The 19,885-nt window shown below is 34.4% G+C and overlaps 1 long non-coding RNA gene across 3 annotated transcripts in view; it reads left to right on the forward strand.

Moving 5' to 3' along the window:
- The window catches only part of LOC140042706 (uncharacterized), a 79,993-nt gene that overhangs the window by 22,389 nt on the left and 37,719 nt on the right, over positions 1-19,885 (forward strand). For all 3 annotated transcript variants that reach the window (XR_011844292.1, XR_011844206.1, XR_011844256.1), the window contains 3 exons: positions 4,420-4,532; positions 5,535-5,646; positions 16,900-16,962. This is a non-coding gene — a long non-coding RNA (uncharacterized lncRNA). The remainder of the gene's footprint in view (positions 1-4,419; positions 4,533-5,534; positions 5,647-16,899; positions 16,963-19,885) is intronic.

Here is a 19,885-nt window from a genome sequence, read left to right on the forward strand (position 1 = left end):
CTAGTCACTGTAATGTCTACCATTAAATCTAGTAGTGATACTATACTATGTGTATCGGTAATTAGATTTATCACTCGAGTTATACTAGTTGGACTACTTCAGAAGTTGGATACTGTCTCGTGGTAACATCACTTAGGACTTTTTTACATGCATTTTTGTGTAGTAGTAGGCTAGAGTACAGACAATTAAGGAATGAATTTGTTAGCCTTTTAGCACCCACATTTCATTTAAATGCATATTAGATTTTTCCCATTCTCACAGATTTCTTCATCTTTATTATATCTAATATATCAATCAATATTAATCACCATTTGAGTTGTATTTTAATTCCATTCCAAAATTGTTTATCTAAAAAATCTACCAAGCTATTTTCATTGTTTTCTACTCTTACTCCTCCTCTACCATCTATTCACCAGCCTGTTTCTCCTTTGTTTTTATTTCTTTTATTCCAGTCCAGCGCTTGTCTGGTTCATATTCTCAATTAACTGATTTCTGGTTCGTACTCTCACTTGCACTGAGGAAGGAATTTTTCTGGCTGTTTTACTTTATCGTTTTGATTTAGCTTTTTGCTTATTAATAATAATAATAATAATAAACAATATTTATATAGCGCCTAATGGATCACTGACCCCTCTAGGTGCTTTACATTAGACCCTAACTAATGGTAATAAACTATCCCCCGCCGGACACCATTCCGGTATTTCTTAGTCGAGGTTTCGGGGATGGAAACGATCAATAATATGAAAGAATGTAACTATGCTTAACTAAGGTAAAACTATCCCCCGCCCGACACCATCCCAGTATTTCTGAGTCAATGTTTCGGGGCCAGAATTAAGAATAGAGAGTAAATGAAGCATGCACTAACTTAACTAGGGTTAAACTATCCCCCGCCCAAAACCATCCCAGTATTTCTGAGTCAAGGTTTCGGGGATGGAAACGATCAATAATGGGAAAGAATGTAACTATGCTTAACTAAGGTAAAACTATCCTCCGCCGGACACTATCCCCCGCCGGACACCATCCCGGTATTTCTGAGTCCAGGTTTCGGGGATGGAAACGATCAATAATATGAAAGAATTTAACTATGCTTAACTAAGGTAAAACTATCCCCCGCCCGAAACCATCCCAGTATTTCTGAGTCAAGGTTTTGGGGATGGAAACGATCAATAATGTGAAAGAATTTAACTATGCTTAACTAAGGTAAAACTATCCCCCGCCCGACACCATCCCAGTATTTCTGAGTCAAGGTTTTGGGGATGGAAACGATCAATAATATGAAAGAATTTAACTATGCTTAACTAAGGTAAAACTATCCCCCGCCCGAAACCATCCCAGTATTTCTGAGTCAAGGTTTTGGGGATGGAAACGATCAATAATGTGAAAGAATGTAACTATGCTTAACTAAGGTAAAACTATCCCCCGCCGGACACCATCCCGGTATTTCTGAGTCCAGGTTTCGGGGCCAGAATTAAGAATAGTATTTTATATATTCATTTACAATATTTCATTTTTGTGTCTTCATTACAATCCAAAATTTGTTTTAATACTTTATTTAGAGTTTCTTTTCTCTTTAGATTTGATATCTAGAGTTCATGGCCTTAGATCAAGTTACGTAATTCGTTGTTGTCTAACATTTCTCTAAGCATTTTCCCATTATGATTTTATCAAATAAAACATTTTTAAAAATGCTTTTAATACAAGTTAAGATCGTGTTATTGATCATAGACAAATCCAAACGTAGAATTTCATTTTACACAAAAGGGTATACAAATAAATTTTATAATGAATGTTTATGAGTGGAATGGTGAGAATATTTCATGAGTTGAAAAATTGACTCTATTTTAACGACGTGGAGCCGAGTTAAATAGAGCAGTCAATTTTTCAACGAATGAAATATTCCCACCATTCAAAAAATACAAAGCATTAATGATTTGTTTTAAAACACCTACTTTTATTCAAGTTATCCATGGTAAATCATTAATGAATGCTAGGCAGGGAAGCTAGGCCAACAACGTCGTGTGGCAAAAATTCTCAAAATGTTTGCAGAAAGCTGAACGTGCATTAGTACCGTTCATTATCACCATTATATCACTCTTCAATGAGATAGGGCGAATTCCAAATAACACATGATGCGTAATTGACAATCAAATTACAATACAATGAGATGTGCTATAATAAAGACATTAACGCATGCTTTAATATTTTGGACATGTCAAACTTTATGTTGTGCCTCATTTTAACTTACTCCTTATTTAGTCTGAATTTACGTGAGAATTAAAATATCCTTGAATTTGAAGAAATATCACACATCACATGCCTTATTTTAGCCTAGTCGACTTTTTAAAGTTAGAATTTCATCCGAGAAAAACTCTTGCATTACAGAAGATGGTAAGACATAACACACGCTTAATTTTAGCCTAGTCAACCATTTAAAGTCAGAGTTTCACCTGAGAAAAACCCCTTGCGTTACAGGAAACGGTCAGACATAACACATGCTTTATTTTAGCCTAGTCAACCCTTGTAGATTTATGTTTGAGACTGAACACACATCCTATAAACATCCTCAAAACACGCTATGGGTTCATATATTCTAGTTTTGTGTCGTGTATTAAACGATATCAGATTTGAAAGCATTTGCCCCAGAAATATAACCTTCTATACATCATTAGAAATATATTCAAATCTTTTTTAAAACCCATATCTGATTATGGGCTAGCTATATAAAAATAACTGAAAATCAAACTATACAGATGGTATCTGTATTTTTTTTTTTGGTTTAATAAAATACTGTGTATGATTATCTCACCTAAATCAGTGGATTTATATTAGAACATCAATTAGATAAGCGCTGCCACGTGACTGTCTCGTTTCTCCCCACTGAGGCAATCATTCACTCATTTTCAGTATGTCAACGAATAGGTTTAAGTACTGTCAAATATAATTTAGGTTTTATCTGTTAATTGTTTTTTTTTTATAAAATATTTTAATCGGTGAATTTAATAGTGCTCAGATGTAATAATGATTGTTACCTAGAATATAATTTCACACGTGTAGCGTGTGATTCTTGAGCTGATATAAATCATGACATTGAAATGATGACATTTACTTTGACGTAAATTAGTAAACTTTGGAATTTGAACTTTTAACTTTACGTAGCTAAATGAGTTATTTGACCAATTGCGGTTCCTATTTTACAATAAGGTAAGATGTATAAATGTTTATATTTCAAATATACAGGAAGCAGAATAAGTGCCGTTCATTCTTTTCAAGGTATCACTTTTCGTGAACATGCCTCTGAACGGTAGCTAGATTGCCCCGAGCTGTTGACTTTCAAGTTGCTTCTACCCGCAAATATTTAACCATTCAGAATGCTGCCGATTGACATGAAATACATAGTGTGGATGCCTCAAGCTAGAATTTGGATTAACATCAATAAGCATACTTGTTGTAGTTGTGTAGGTGTTTTGGCCAAAGATTCCCTCCTGTCAATGTCATTGCATTCTTTGGGTTGAAATCTCACCTCTCAGGATGTCTATTAGCAAAAGCCTGTGGCTATATCAATGACGCAGTTTTAGCCAATGTTTAGATATAATGATCAAAGGGTATTGTAATGTAAACCGCTTTGAATTAACAATTAGTTAATTCAGCGTTTTAATCTCCTACCTAAATATATCATATTCCGACTTGACTTTATGCACTAAATATATTCAGTCGGAAGTCTGCCCACTGGGTGTGCCCTATAAGACTATTTATTACCTTCACTAGCCTCTTTGGTTTTTTTTACTTTTATTCCTAGAACCGAATTATGAGGCATGTTAAATTAAGCCAGAAGAATAAAATTACACTTTTACACTACATATTTTGAATATTATTTGGTAATTATGATGAATTTTGGGGAATGTTTGAGCTGTGGTAGAGGAACTGATGCCCTGGCATCCCTTGTCTTTTGTCCAAGGGGACCTTGAATCTTAATTTACGGTGGACCGATGCCGTGGGGTTTGAATCTTTTTCGTTGTAGTCAAGTTATTTGGTAATGATGTTGAAAGTTTGAGAATGGAAGTGGTGGACTGGTCGTGTCCTGGCAGCAACCTTCATATTGAAAACTGACATTATTGCCATTTGAACAATTGATAGACAAGCATTTGATTGTTTACTGTCAAAACATGTTGGTTTAGAAATTTGATAAAATGATGACCAAAAGAAATAATATTACTAATTGCATCGTCAAACATAATGTTGTTTACTAAAATGTATGTTAATGACCCATGAAGTCGGCCTACTGTCCGGTGTGGATGCCTACAGTCCAGTCCAGCTGTGTGGATGGTGAGGAACAGAACCACATAGGACCAATCATCGGTTATGCAATAGGTTTAATAATCAATTGCATTAAAGTCCAATTCCATTTTTTTTCTATTACAGACTTCATCTGAACACTTAATTAAAGCCAGCGATATAAAGCAATGGATTATTCCTATTAACAGCACTTCAGAAGAAGAGCATAAAACATCAAAGGACAGACATCAGCATTATTAGTAAGTTATTTTTAGATTTTGAACAACTTCAGTTAATTCTTTTGATGTTCTTTAATTTAAGTTCCAAGTAGTTCTTTTATTTCATTAACTGTTTTATAATCTTTATACAGTTGTTAATTGCAGACACGCTTAAAATTAAGATTTTTTAAGTACAGCAAGGTAAACAAGTGTTTAAGTAAAGAGCCCGTAAAGAGTGAGAAATGTTTAAAAGGTACTTAAAATAATAATGACTTAATAATTTAAATTCCATATGGTACTAAGGTTTGTATCTATTTTTAAGGCATCATTTCCACTTTGGTAAGTCTTGTAAAGAGGAGAAGTCCCAGTGTTGATTCCGGAGGGACGCTGGTAGTAATGTGTTTAGGATATGAAAAATTGTTTTGAAAATTAACAATTTAAGACAGTTCTGTAAGAAACCAATTCGTTAATCCTAGCTACTATCATATTTATCAATGTAGGATGACTTACAACTAGAACTTAAGTAAATTATGCATTACATCATTTGAGCAAGTTGTGTACAGCTCTTTAATATCGATTTTGATTTATCACGACGGCTGTGCACCATAAAAAAATCAAAGTCACTTGGACATACGACGACTTGACAAAAATTGCCAAACGAAACGTTGTTTACGAATGTTTCCTTATGACGTCATTTACAGTGATACTGTAGGTTGTTGCAAAGTCGAAAGCTCCCAATTATATAATTCATTGATCACTTTATTTTAGAATAAAAATTTAATATAATATACAACCAATAATACAAATTTTCTCCCATTTAATGAAGAGATTTGAAGAGCGTAACAGATAATGTAGAGCATTTTTAAATCAAAGAAATTTTACACGGGTAAACACTGTTAATATCAACAAATATTTACAGTATTTCTACAGCACTGTAAACTGTGAACGTTATTTACACCATCTCAATAGGATATTGGTTTTAATGTGGTATTGTTCTATTAAACACAATAAACTGTATCAAATTAAATGGTGTGGAATTTATAGGTTTAGGTGGTTTCCCTGTTTCTGCAGCACCTACTGATTGCATGACACAACTTTATCCCCAAGGGGTTTAGAAGGTTGACAAAGTTTTCCGCAAACCACATTGAGAATAAAGGTATGTATTTAAAAAATCATTTCAATGCTTTTTTTTTTTTAGCTCAATCGTATAAAGGTCTAAGCTCAAAAAAACACAACTGTTACAGCTTTAATTTTATTTTATTTCGAAGCTTTTATGCCCAGGCCCTTGGCATTTTGAAATCAATACACGTTTTTCATGAACTGTTTGTAGACTGCTTCTATAGTCCTCAAAACCTATTTATACATAGCACACGCTTTTGTTATACGTCATATTAACAGTGCCAATAATTTTTTTTTTATGACTACTAAAACTATTTAGTAAACTAAACTATACTATAAAAAAAGTGTAGTATTTTTCAATGATCTTGATGCCAAGATTTGTTCCACAGTGAAAGTATATTTCAATACAGTTTGTGCCGGATGACTTCCAATGTTGGATTAATTCCAGTTGTGAAAATAACTTTCTTTCAATGGATTTATGCCAAGATGGTTTTCATGTAAATTCAGAAAAGTTTTATTGTAATGAAGGTTTAAATAAATAATAGTGCCCATTTAACCTAAGTTTTTATTTAAAAAAGTTTTATTAGCCATAATTGATTATCGTAGAAAACAAAAGTTTTAAATTTGTTGTTATATTATTTATTATAAAGCTCTGTCTACACTATTAAACTTTATGTGACAAAAAAAATGTGATGTGCTCATATGGACATGACGATGTCATATCACTACCATATTTGGGCATATCACTATATGGGCACATTTTTTATCAAACTAATTGATAGTGTAGACAGAGCTTAAATGTGTAAGCAGTAAGGGTAGGTTGGTGTAGGAAGTTGCTACGCTATTGTGAAATGGATTCTTGATGTAAGCGCAACGCAAGTAATTTTGGATTAGTATTTTGTCCTTGTGTTGCATCTTAATGGGAACCAAGCATAATGGTCTACTCTGGCCATTTTGAGTTCATGTATTTATTAAATATTTTTTTCTACAAAATGAATTTATTGAAAAGACTAAAGTTTTAAGAAATGTTGCACATGTGAGTTTGCATAAGTTTGTACAGTAAGAAAGAAGAGCTACAGACTGCAAAATATTTCGAAAAAGGCTAAAAACATTAAAGGATCACTTGGGGTCCCTGAACCAGCGGCCCCGGGCCTCAGTGTTACACCATTGAGTAAGAGCTTACTTGATTATGAACCCAAAATGTTTTTCAACAGATGATTTTGATTGCATAATATAATTTTATCAAGTCTCAATATTTCAGGTAATTGAAATGCTTGAAACAAATTAATAGTAATGAGAAACTGTGCAAGAAGGACATAAATTTGTAAAACAAAACACCAAATTATTGCAATACTTTATAATGACATTATTTATTTTTGTAAAACAGTAAGTTCGAATTCGAGATTCAGTTAGTCATTGTAACGTGCAGGGGGAATCACTCGGCGGCAGAAGGGGGTAATTTCCGTAAAACGTTCAATACGCTTCTTTCCCACAAAGGGGTCTATTATTGATGCATCTGTTTATTGTCTTTATTACTGCATTTCACGCATGAACTTCTAACCCCGTAATGTTCTTAATTTCTAGTGATAAACCAAAGCTTTTTACTTTCGCATTTTCCATCTCTGGTAAATGTTAGTGGTGGATCTTCGTTTATACCACTAAGATATTCTGAGAAGATAAGTTGAGTACACACTACCTACTGTACCATTCAGCGTTCATGAACTTTGTTATAACTTTAGCAACAGACTCACACATTTTAACACTATATTTAAGTTTAAACTTGGAAGATTATATTATTAATAGTTATGTTATTCAGGGTATGTAGTGTATTAATAGGATTCTGTTTCTATGCAGAATGCCACAGTGTTGTATAATGTATTTCAATGATGGATGCATCAATCTTTGTTAGTTATAAAACACGATTCACACAAAACATGTAAACAACATTTCCATGTACAGCAGAACCCCACCTTAGGGACTCTCCTATTAAGCTCTGTCTACACTATACCAGTTTGACAAAAAATGTGTGATATGCCCAAATATGGTAGTGATATGACATTATCATGTCCATATAATTCCCATCACATTTTTGTCATTTTAGTGTTAAGAAATAAATGAGGAGAAATGTATGTGTGAACTACCACTAAAGCTCTGTCTACACTATCAAACTTTATGTGTCAAAAAAGTTTGATGTACCCATATATGGTAGTGCTATGCTTAAATATGGTAGTGATATGACATCATCATGTCCATATATGGGCACATCACATTTTTTTGACACATAAAGTTTGATAGTGTAGACAGAGCTTTACTCCTATTGAAATACTCTGTCCACAGGTGTCCCCTTAAGTTCTAGTGTTACTAGTTCTAATGTATTTGGGTCCAGTCTGATAATAGGAAGAATGATAAAGATGGTAACAACTGCACATATTTGAATATAAACAGTTTTTTTCTTTTTTCTTTAATGTACATACTATGTACTAACTATACTTTTCTATATTTTCTATAAGGAAGGATATTGGTAGATAACATTTGTTACATTTCCTTACAGTATGTACTGTTATTGCATATTCAAGCCAACATTTGCTATGTATAATGTATATATTTATAAAACTATATATGGACATGATGATGTCATATCACTACCATATTTAGGCATATCACTACCATATTTGGGCATATCACACTTTTTTTTTCAAATAAAGTTTGATAGTGTAGACATAGCTTCACTGTATGTAAAGACCTTTATTTAATGTGAATCCGAAAGGCTATATAACATTTTTTACACTGTCATGATAAACAGTAAAGTTAACGACAATCCTAATTTAATTTAGGATTTCTAAAGCCCCATCCCAAAACTCGCAATTTTCCGCATTGTTTTCTATTGTGAAAACAGATGTATGATTAGCAATATATTAAGTTATCCAACAGCATGTCTGAAAGTTTCACCTGGGGGAACAATGCTAGGTTCCCCTTCCTTCTATAGCCTCAAATTAAATTGTCCATCTGTCTATGCTTGAAACACTGGCCAAATTCTATACTCTGTAGTATTGTTGTTAAACTTAATATGACATTCTTCAATAGTCTATTTATCATTGGTAATTACGATCCTGTCTAAAGTTTTGGTCCTTACGGGAAGGGGGACTCATGAGCGAATGACTGTGATTTGATACGGCTACAGCTGCTGCCCCTTCCCAGACTTAGTTAATTTCATTTTCACACTTTGAAGAAAACCACACGCCACTGGTTAGCGTCACACTGATTAAGAACATTACTTGTTGAGCTACACTACACACAGGAACTTTGAACATTTCGTTTCCTGATAAAAGATATGTCCTTCGATTAATTTTCACTAATCGTCTTAAATTTTTACTACATGCCAGAAACGTTCCATAACAATTTTTTTTTTTTAATTTATTTGAAACTCAATTCAATGTATTTACCTGTATTTCTTTATAAAAACATGATACAAAATATGTATTGAATACAAATAATAAATGTTATTGACATCAGTCTGGCAGAGTGTAAAAAGGATCACTCTCCTACATAATAATTACAAAAACACAAAGTTTAACATGTTATATATATTTTATATTTTCTACTTCAGTCGTTTTATTCTCATATTGACATGGACTTTTTCATTGTAATAATAATAATAATAATAATAATAATATATATATATATAAGATTTGTAAAACGCACATATCCACTAAAGTGCTCAAGATTGTACTTTTTATTGTTTTTGTTATATGTTATACGGGCACTGTGGGAGAACAGTATTTTAGAAAGAAGAAAGAAACTGTATTATTTGATGTGTGTGGAAAATTTAATAAAACAAACAAACAAACAAGTTTGTATAGTAAGTATATCATATTCTTACATGGCTTCCCAATACAAGTTTTCAATTGGATTTTTTTTTTTCAATTGATAGATACTTTCTTGGGTTTTTTTGCCTCTTTCATTTTTTATATACAGTAACTGAATCACCTTTTTCATACATTATGATTTACTGTATTATATCTCTAAAAAAAATATATATAAAATATCAGAAATTATAATGTTTTACTCAAATATGAATGTGAAAGAAATAAATGTTTATTTAACTGAATGAACAAACTACTGAACAAGCTCAACAGTATAAATAATTAAGAAATACAAAGAAATAAAACAGAAGATTTAAAAGGGCAAGGAAAACTATAAAGCCAAAAAACAAACTTCAATCGGGAAAGGTAACCTAGGTAAAGAAGTAAAAGTAGAGTGGAAAAAAAATGTATATTTTAAATGTTCTACTCGCAAATATAAAAAAAAAAAATAATTACTCCAAATTTGTCGGTTAAATATTAAATTGTTCACCTAGTACAATCAATTTACTTTACATCTAATCTAGCTGCCGCACACTTTGTTAAATTGCCTTTAAATTTCTTGGAAAAGTGAATATTTGATCTATTTTTTTATGGATTAACATGATCAATCCCACTGATAACTTAAATTCCACTTCACAAGTCCCTCCCTTGAGTAAGGCCCAATTGATATTTAAATCAAAACTAGTCCACTTGGATGTCTTCATCTTCCGGATCAAATTTTATATAATTGTTATTACCAGATAATCCCAAATTGTTTTGTTTGTTGTACACTTGAATATAATACTTATTTTTACCCAGTTTTTATTACCTTTAATGAACCCATGGAGAAAGTCCAAATTTAGTATCAAGTATTTTTCGACATTTGAGAATAAACGAGTCTTTCAAGTATATAATGGTTGACTCTTTGATAAGTAATAGTAAATCTCCACTTCCTGTGCTAGGGGTTATGACCAAAAGAAAAATGTTGATAAATGTTTATATGCAAAATATTTGTATGAATTTCTCTTGCACAACTCACCAGAAAGGCAAGTACAATTCCTAATAGAGCTGTGTCCTCTAAATAGAGGTAAACCCCTAGTGTAAAAAACATTTATAACAAACCTGATTCATTTGTTGGTCACATTATTCAATTAAATGTTCTAATGCACTCTTAATGACACTGAAGTACTGAAATTTCATTTTTGTCACACACACATACGAGGCTATTGTTAACTGATTGCGTTTGCTTAACCTGTAGTGTGCGCCATCTATAATTGGTCTACTCCGCGTCCAAAATTTTACTTTGCGAATGGTTTGAGTGTTTTATATTTTAAATATAACCAATTTCACATGAAATTATTTCTACCATTGCAATCATAAACATTCATTTTCTGCCTTTACTTAAAAGCATACTCTATAATTATGCGGGATGTTTTTGTCAAACATTGTTTGCACAGTGTATGGTAGCTAGAGTATAGTTCCTATGCTTAATCACCAGTATATAATTTATCAATGAGTCTACAGCATTATTAAACTTGACAATATAAGCTTCTATCCTACTACTACTACAGAGACAACACAGAATAGCTTGGGATGTTTAGTCGAGACATCCTAAGCCACTGTAGCATAGTTTACGTGAAGTTCAGTACGCAACAGGTATTACCGGATTTCGTAACAGATAAATTCGCTGCACCTCGATGTATTTTGCTGACTCGTCTGAAAAGGTTATGTAACAAGAATCGAAGACTTCCTCTAACAGGTGGTAAATGAGACCAAAACTGCACAATATTTTAAGATGTTTTGATCCTCGTCTTTATCGGGTTGCTTTTTGTCTGAGACAGAGGATAAAAAACTGTGGCCCCAGAGGAAAAATATTTAGTAAGAATTATATATGACTAGCAAAGTATATATTTAGATTTATAAGGTCTTGCCTGTGTCTAATAGTTACTATAGCACTGTGAAATGTAAATTTAGTTTATTGGGATTTTTGTTAAATAAACACTACCTCTGTGTTGTATCTTTAAATATTAATTATTATATAACACCTATATAAATTCCTGTCATTTGATTGGACGAATGTGGGTCACATGGCGTGCAATAGTACGCACTATTCAACGATCGTTAAATAGTACTTTTTGAAACATTTTTGTGTACGAAAAAAAAACGTCTAGATGTTATATAAAACAAATAATGAATGTTTTGTATTCGTGTAATGGTACAAATAATGGCACTTGGTGAATGATGAAAGGTTATATCAACTCGGCTTTGCCTCGTTGATATAACCTTTCATCATTCACCTCGTGCCATTATTTGTACCATTGCACTCATAAACATTCATTATTTGTATATTATTAAAGAAGTATGAATGTGCTATACATATGCGAATACACTGTTAAGGTCTTTCCCTGTTGTTAAAAGCCTGCGATCTAGGCCTATCCACTCTCCAACTTTACCCAGTTAGTGTTCAATAGGGTGTTCTTTCCAAGTGTTAACCTAGAGAAGAAAATCTCTCAAGTAATCTTCATTCTTTAACTAAGAGTCAAAGTAGATATTAATTGAGGAATAATCAGTAATTAATTAGTTATAATAATGTTGAATTGAAGTTTGTTGAGTCTATACTTTGGTAGTATTTTTAGTTAAGGAATGTGACTTAATAGGATTGCATTTAAAAAACTTCTATCTACAGTATATCTGTAGTAAGTCTCTGATTGGTCAGAAGTTTGTGTCTAAACTATAAACAAAGCTTATTGGTTATAATTTGAGGTAAATTTAAAGACTATATTTCAGTGCTATGTTTTTTGTTTTGTTAGGTAAAGACATCTAACTTCATAAAATTGCATTTGAAGGTGACTTATATCTATCTATAATATCAAGAACAGTGATTTCTATACAAGGCCTCTGATTGGTCAGAAGTTTTTCTATCTATCAAACTGAGCTAATAAACAAAGTAACCATTGATTGCACATTAAAATAATACCTACAATAAAGATCAGAAGCCATGGATGCCAATTAAAAGAACATTTTTTGTAGGTACTTTTTATGGCAAATATAGGCTTGCAACTGCTGCATCATAGGGTATTTGCTCTATGCTGTCATAGGCCTATCAAATCAACTTTTTATTATACTAATAATGTTCCCATACCATATAAATAATTTAAATGCAATAATAAAAAAAGTTGTACAGTATTTTTTTTTCTAGTCAAGGTCATTTATGTTTTATTTTATGTGTACAAATAAATAACATCTGGAAAATTCATTCATTAGATTTATAGAAGTTCTTATTTATAATAATTCATAATTCATAAGAATGTTGTATTGATTTATGTTTTACATAGGCCATTTCAAAGGTTTTTGTCACCACACATAATACTTACTGATACTATATTTATTATGTTTATTTAACCCGTAGGCCTAAATTGAATTACAATGCCCACACTGATTGATTATTGAAGTGTTGGAGTGAAATGTTGAAGGCCATGAATTCTGTCTGCCTTGGCAACATTTAATATTTTGTTATTCAGATCATTTTACTTGAAATTTTGATTGAAAATAAAATTAATATTAAAATAATGTAGTTATTAGTATACTACAGTTACATTATAACCCCTCCTTTGGGACACATATTAAGGGTACACCTCTATTAAGGATACACCTCTATTAAGGATACACCTCTATTAAGGATACACCTCTATTAAGGATACACCTCTATTAAGGGTACACCTCTATTAAGGATACACCTCTATTAAGGATACACCTCTATTAAGGATACACCTCTATCAAGGGTACACCTCTATTAAGGATACACCTCTATTAAGGGTGGGGGAGGAGGGTTGGGTACACCTCTATTAAGGATACACCTCTATTAAGGATACACCTCTATTAAGGATACACCTCTATTAAGGATACACCTCTATCAAGGGTACACCTCTATTAAGGATACACCTCTATCAAGGGTACACCTCTATTAAGGATACACCTCTATCAAGGGTACACCTCTATTAAGGATACACCTCTCTCTATCAAGGGTACACCTCTATTAAGGATACACCTCTATTAAGGGTACACCTCTATTAAGGGTACACCTCTATTAAGGATACACCTCTATTAAGGGTACACCTCTATTAAGGATACACCTCTATTAAGGGTGGGGGAGGAGGGTTGGGTACACCTCTATTAAGGATACACCTCTATTAAGGATACACCTCTATTAAGGATACACCTCTATTAAGGATACACCTCTATCAAGGGTACACCTCTATTAAGGATACACCTCTATCAAGGGTACACCTCTATTAAGGATATACCTCTATCAAGGGTACACCTCTATTAAGGATACACCTCTATCAAGGGTACACCTCTATTAAGGATACACCTCTATTAAGGGTACACCTCTATTAAGGGTACACCTCTATTAAGGATACACCTCTATTAAGGGTACACCTCTATTAAGGATACACCTCTATTAAGGATACACCTCTATTAAGGGTACACCTCTATTAAGGATACACCTCTATTAAGGGTGGGGGAGGAGGGTTGGGTACACCTCTATTAAGGATACACCTCTATTAAGGGTGGGGGAGGAGGGTTGGGTACACCTCTATTAAGGATACACCTCTATTAAGGGTGGGGGAGGAGGGTTGGGTACACCTCTATTAAGGATACACCTCTATTAAGGGTGGGGAAGGAGGGTTGGGTACACCTCTATTAAGGATACACCTCTATTAAGGGTGGGGGAGGAGGGTTGGGTACACCTCTATTAAGGGTGGGGAAGGGGGTTGGGTATACCTCTATTAAGGGTGGGGGAGGAGGGTTGGGTACACCTCTATTAAGGGTGGGGAAGGGGTTGGGTACACCTCTATTAAGGGTGGGGAAGGGGGTTGGGTACACCTCTATTAAGGGTGGGGGAGGAGGGTTGGGTACACCTCTATTAAGGGTGGGGAAGGGGGTTGGGTACACTTCTATTAAGGGTGGGGAAGGGGGTTGGGTACACCTCTATTAAGGGTGGGGGAGGAGGGTTGGGTACACCTCTATTAAGGGTGGGGGAGGAGGGTTGGGTACACCTCTATTAAGGGTGGGGGAGGAGGGTTGGGTATACCTCTATTAAGGGTGGGGGAGGAGGGTTGGGTACACCTCTATTAAGGGTGGGGGAGGAGGGTTGGGTACACCTCTATTAAGGGTGGGGGAGGAGGGTTGGGTACACCTCTATTAAGGGTGGGGAAGGGGGTTGGGTACACCTCTATTAAGGGTGGGGGAGGAGGGTTGGGTACACCTCTATTAAGGGTGGGGGAGGAGGGTTGGGTACACCTCTATTAAGGGTGGGGGAGGAGGGTTGGGTACACCTCTATTAAGGGTGGGGAAGGGGGTTGGGTATACCTCTATTAAGGGTAGGGGAGGAGGAGGGTTGGGTATACCTCTATTAGTATTAAGGGTGGGGGAGGAGGGTTGGGTATACCTCTATTAAGGGTGGGGGAGAAGGGTTGGGTATACCTCTATTAAGGGTGGGGGAGGAGGGTTGGGTATACCTCTATTAAGGGTGGGGGAGGAGGGTTGGGTATACCTCTATTAAGGGTGGGGGAGGAGGGTTGGGTATACCTCTATTAGTATTAAGGATACACCTCTATTAAGGGTGGGGGAGGAGGGTTGGGTACACCTCTATTAAGGGTGGGGGAGGAGGGTTGGGTATACCTCTATTAAGGGTGGGGGAGGAGGGTTGGGTATACCTCTATTAAGGGTGGGGGAGGAGGGTTGGGTATACCTCTATTAAGGGTGGGGGGAGGAGGGTTGGGTATACCTCTATTAGTATTAAGGATACACCTCTATTAAGGGTGGGGGAGGAGGGTTGGGTATACCTCTATTAAGGGTGGGGAGGAGGGTTGGGTATACCTCTATTAAGGGTGGGGGAGGAGGGTTAGGTATACCTCTATTAAGGGTGGGGGAGGAGGGTTGGGTATACCTCTATTAGTATTAAGGATACACCTCTATTAAGGGTGGGGGAGGAGGGTTGGGTATACCTCTATTAAGGGTGGGGGAGGAGGGTTGGGTATACCTCTATTAAGGGTGGGGGAGGAGGGTTGGGTATACCTCTATTAAGGGTGGGGGAGGAGGGTTGGGTACACCTCTATTAAGGGTGGGGGAGGAGGGTTGGGTATACCTCTATTAAGGGTGGGGGAGGAGGGTTGGGTATACCTCTATTAGTATTAAGGGTCACCTCTATAAGGCTACATCTCTTTTAAGGGTACACCTCTATTAGTAATAATGGTGCACCTCTATTAGTATTAATGGTACACCTCTATCAATGGTACACCTCTATCAAGGGTACACCTCTATCAAGGGTACACCTCTATCAATGGTACACCTCTATCAAGGGTACACCTCTATCAATGGTACACCTTTATCAAGGGTACACCTCTATCAAGGGTACACCTCTATCAAGGGTACACCTCTATCAAGGGTACACCTCTATCAAGGGTACACCTCTATCAAGGGTACACCTCTATCAAGGGTACACCTCTATCAAGGGTACACCTCTATCAATGGTACACCTCTATCAATGGTACACCTCTATCAATGGTACACCTCTAACAAGGGTACACCTCTATCAAGGGTACACCTCTGTTAAGGGTACACCTCTATTAGTATTAATGGTACATCTCTATTAAGGGGACACCTCTATCAAGGGTACACCTCTATTGGGTTTACCTAATTTCCATGGATTGAACGAGTGTTTTAATATATGTTGGCCAACCTTTATTTAAGGGACACCTCTATCAAGGGTACACCTCTATTGGGTTTACCTAATTTCCATGGATTGAACGAGTGTTTTAATATATGTTGGCCAACCTTTATTTAAGGGACACCTCTATCAAGGGTACACCTCTATTGGGTTTACCTAATTTCCATGGATTGAACGAGTGTTTTAATATATGTTGGCCAACCTTTATTTAAGGGACACCTCTATCAAGGGTACACCTCTATTGGGTTTACCTAATTTCCATGGATTGAACGAGTGTTTTAATATATGTTGGCCAACCTTTATTTAAGGGACACTCCTATTAAGAGGACACTTTGTGAGATCCCAAAGGTGCCTCCTTAATAGGTGTTGTGTACAGACTGTATTATAGGCCCTACGTGTTAAACTGCTGTGCAAACTCATTTCAAATGTGCTTAAAACAGAAATAGAACAATGTTATTTATGGGCTTTTATTAAAGACAGACTTATAGGTATATACCTTATGGGTAGTCTTGCTTGATTATTTTTAAAATAAGGGTAAGTGTTTGACTGCAGGCACTATTTGGTTGCAAATTACAAATTTGGTTCATGGAAATTAGCCCACCCATGGATTGAAAAAACACTCATGTCTTTACCGTAAATGTTAATCATCTTTACTTACAATGCATCTTATGATCTTTATTACATTAATAATCATTTTTAAATTACATTTTCTTAGATCAGATATCATGTTAGCGTAAGGTCAGGCGTGGCCATGGCTGTAGACCGTCGGACACTGCAGGTAGGAAAGATCTAAACAATGGCTTTTGTCTCAGGGGGTAGCCAATCAAGTGCAACTGCACAGGTGGTTCTTGCTTGGAATAGGCCCGGTATTAGGTGACGACTTTTTGGGCGCCTCAAAATAAACTTTCCTTCTAGATTATAATTTTATGTTGTCAATCAAGTTGAAGTCCCTGGAAGCTAAACCTACATAACCATTTTACAATCAAGTTATTATACCGTAGATTTCATATCAGGTTTTCCTGTCCCAAGATAATAAAAAGTTAACTGTGTACAAAGTTTAAGTTGAGATGATTTTAATAATTTCTTTTAAAGTTGTATTGGCCTCCAAAACATGAAAAAATAAAGATGAATAAAATCAAATTTTTAATAGACCATTTTGAGGTTTCACTTTCACTGAAAAAAAAACAAAATAATGCAACAAAATAATGATTTTTCCCTAAATATAAAAAAACAAAACAAAATTAACGGTTATAATTAATCGGAATCATTTTGTCTTCCGGTTGACTGATTATGGGTATTGGGTAAATAATTGTTGTTTTTTTTTGTTTTTTTCAATTTTTGATCATTCGTCTTATGTAACATTCAAATTGCCTATTCAACAATTTATTTTGGAATTATTTTTTAGGAGAAACAATATATCTGTAACTATTTTTCTGTCTTAAATTTAACTCATTTCATGTTCAAAGTAATGTTTCTGTAGTGTTTCTCTCAAAAATAATAATAAAATTATTATTTATTTATTTATTCATTTGACTGGATTGTATTTTCAGTAACGTAGTACTGCTTTTTAAAATGGTTCAGTTACAAAGTTCAAAAGTAAAGAAAAATTATAAAAAAATAAAAGCATACATCGGCTTAATTTGAAAGATATACAAAACAGTTAAAACGACATATGCCCTATATACAAAGTAAAATATAACAAAATTTGAAAAGTAAATATATGCAGGATCACTTTTGAGTTGATAAATTTTTTAATTTATAGATATTTTTCCCAGTTACTTTTGTTCTACTTTCAGAATCACTTAATAACAAGCAGCAAAGTGTTTATAAAGGTCTTTTTTTTTTTCATTAAAGGACAGGAGGTGTATGGTACAGGATAAAACAGTTTCCTACTGGCTGTTTTGTGTGTTATTGCGATTTCTAACGTCAGTTAAGACGTCATACGTCGCTTATAAACAGTGTAGTACATTTTACATAAACAACATACATTGACCCATTAACTTGACTGGCAATGTTTTCATTGTATGAGAAGTTTAATGGCATTTTGTTGATGCTGTGGTTATAGGTTCAATTCTCATGTGGTCCATTTCATTCATGTTAAAATACTGACCTTAACTGTTCCCTCCCTTCAACACCCCCTCCCCTATCCACTTTATTTGTTTAGGTAGTTTACTAGTCTGGTCTGTCTACACTTTGACAAAAAAAGTGTGATGTGCCCAAATAAAGTAATATGACAGCATCGTGTCAATATATAGGCACATCACATTTTGTTGTCACATAAAGTTTGATAGTGTAGACAGCTTTTGCTTTCAGCTTTTGTGATTTACACACAGAATTCCCAAATGAGGTAGTAATCATCATTGTGTCCATATATAGATAGGCACATCACATTTTTTTCACATAAAGTTTGATAGTGTTTAGCTAGAGCTTAGCTTTCAGATTTTGTGATTTACACAGAAGTCTCATTTTCCCAATCTAGCAAACTCAACCCCCCCCCCTCCCACCAACTTTCCACCTTCTCTTTTGACATCTCCCTATACCAAAATACCACTAGTGCTCTTATTACATCTAAATCCCCCCACACACGCACACCTTTCTATGGAGACTACCAACTAGTGTTTGACTCTACCACCTGTAGACCAAACACCTATCACATACCTCTGCCCTACCCTCGATCTTAGGGAATCCCATTTTGTGTGACATCATATTTTATTATTTTTAGACTCGGCTAGATCATGTCTATTGCCTTTTTATATGGCCATTATTATTTGTTATTAACAAAATAAAGGAAGTATTAAACGACTTCCTGTATATGGCTACAATTGGCTTTGAAAAATCTACCCCTTGACGAGGATTTCTGAAATGTGTTTGGTTTGCTTCAACAAACATGACATTAAAACTAAAAATAACGAAGACATAGAGTAGTAGATAAATATAAGTTGTACTCTCACCCCTTGCCTTTATATTTATCTTTTCTCTACTAAATTGTTCATGATCAAACAAGGTGACAGGGATGTCATATAAGACTAATAGTACATGGCACATAGGTCCCCAAGGGTGTAGGGTGTTCCTATTACATCTATGATTATAGAATTTTAATGATTCTTACCTAAATTAATAAAAATACATTATTATTTTTATTTATTTAATTTAATAATTTTTTTTTTTTTCAATTTTTTTTATGTTTAAAATCTGTTTTACTGTAATAATGTAATAAAACCAACCAGCTATAAACCAAATATTTTAGCATTTTAAGATGAAAACATGAAAAGTGGTCTCTCAAAACACTATATAAACAATTTATTGTGTGTGGGCCTTTAAACAAAATTTTGTGATTACCGGTTTTATTGGAAATATGACCATTTTAGGTTTCTGGTGAAAATAGATGATAATCATGAGATTAGGATAGGATTTGTGGGCTTTAAAAGATATGTCTGTGAGACAGGATGATATTAATTATTATAAACATCTAAGATGATATAAGATATTATTTAAAGTGGTTATAACACTAAATTAGTCCTTGTAGGCCCAGATGTAGTTACACAATTCAGGTAGGCCTTAGGAGCACATTGAAGGCACATAAAACAAAACCAATGACTAACATTATAACTTAAGGTGTTACAAAGAAAAAAAATGTGATGATAATTTTTACTCAATGTTCTCAAACCACAATTTAAAGATGGTTTATTTATTTTTAATAA

This window comes from Antedon mediterranea, chromosome 1 (genome assembly GCF_964355755.1).
Source record: "Antedon mediterranea chromosome 1, ecAntMedi1.1, whole genome shotgun sequence".
In the NCBI taxonomy this organism is placed as follows: Eukaryota; Metazoa; Echinodermata; class Crinoidea; order Comatulida; family Antedonidae; genus Antedon; species Antedon mediterranea.